This window comes from Hoplias malabaricus, chromosome 4 (genome assembly GCF_029633855.1).
Source record: "Hoplias malabaricus isolate fHopMal1 chromosome 4, fHopMal1.hap1, whole genome shotgun sequence".
Classification (NCBI taxonomy): Eukaryota; Metazoa; Chordata; class Actinopteri; order Characiformes; family Erythrinidae; genus Hoplias; species Hoplias malabaricus.
The window spans coordinates 55,968,037-55,969,580 of NC_089803.1; positions in this window are offsets into that span (position 1 = coordinate 55,968,037).

The window sequence follows — 1,544 nt, forward strand, 5'->3', positions numbered from 1 at the left end:
ATTAGCTCTAACCTTATGTTTGTACTCAGAGATCCTTGAAAATGACCTTGTAAAGTATCACAGTGCATTATCGTTTCTTTCACATGCAGGGTCTCTATCTTGATTAGAAGCAAAGGGTGTACAGTAAGGTCATTATTTCCCCAGCTTTTGTGCACCATACATCACTGTATTAGTTGCTTAATTGCCACATTATACAACCAGGAACAAAATGTTAACTCATATCTATAACACGCTCATGCAAATGGCTGCCTGTGATGCAAGTGTGGTGTAACCAAGCCCATTGAACATGCCTTAGAGAAGCACCAGCAAAGATGTCATTTGTGTCTGGTGGCTGAGGGCATTGAGTGACATTCATTTCCTTCAGAGGAGGGCGAGAGAGAGAGAGAGAGAGAGAAGCAGGGTGGGGGTGGTCAGAGCCCACTAATGACCTATTTAATACTGTAAAGGAAATGACCCGAAGTTCGAAGAGTGCTGCCTCTGTCCAACCATAAAATAAATAAATAAATAAATAAATTTATTCCGAAACAATAGGACCACCTTAATTGTGACATTACAAGCGGCGACACAGAGAGGAACAGAGGGGGACTGATTAAAATGAAGAGAGGTGGGTGACTTTGTGAAAAGGTCACTGCACACTTACCTGGACTTTTCACTCTCCACCTCTTTCCCTTTCTGGAAAAAGGAAAAAAAATGAAATAATAATAATAAGAGGAAGAAAGAGGGGAAAATCTCATGATTAGAGTCTGTCAATATTTTCGCCACCGCCATTAGTGAAATAAGATGGTAATTTCCTGGCAGGATGTGTCAGAGCAGAAAATGATGACAGGAAAAGGGGATGAGTGCCAGCTGTTGGCAAAAGGCAGCACAGGTGGAGCAATGTCAGGGTTAATTGAGAGGTTAACAGGGGGGGGAGATGTCTGGCAAAGGTCAAAAACGACCACCATGCAGCACACAGAGGCTGCAGACTTCTTGCCTGTGTAGTGAGGACGGCCATATTGCAGGGCTCATTTCAATAGAGAATCAAAGAGAAAGTCACTGTTGAGTGACAAAAGCAAAACTCTCAATTCATAAAAGGGCTAATAAATAAATAGTAAATATAAATCAATATTGATTCATCAGTACCAGCAAATATATCTACAATATAGTTGAGAGACCCTTGCTTCTGGGTTCTTGAGTGAAGTGTCTGGTCCTAGAGTACAATATAATATACATCTATCATTAATATTATACATCTATCATTTTTCTCACCAGTGAATTGAAATCCAATAAACAATGTCTGACATTTGGGTAGCACTGTGTAAGCATAAAAATTCTATGTTCTACATGTTTATATAATTATGTGCAGATGTTCACTCTTATTACAGCAGCAGGCCAGTAAATTTGACCACAAAACATAATTATGGTTGAAACAGAAACATTTTATGTACTGTGGTGCAAATTAAAAATGTTATTTATGACTTAGAAAGACCCTGCTACTTTTTCCATGTACGCTTGCTGACTGACTGATAGTTGTCCATAATAACTGAGAAGAGTGTCATGTTTTA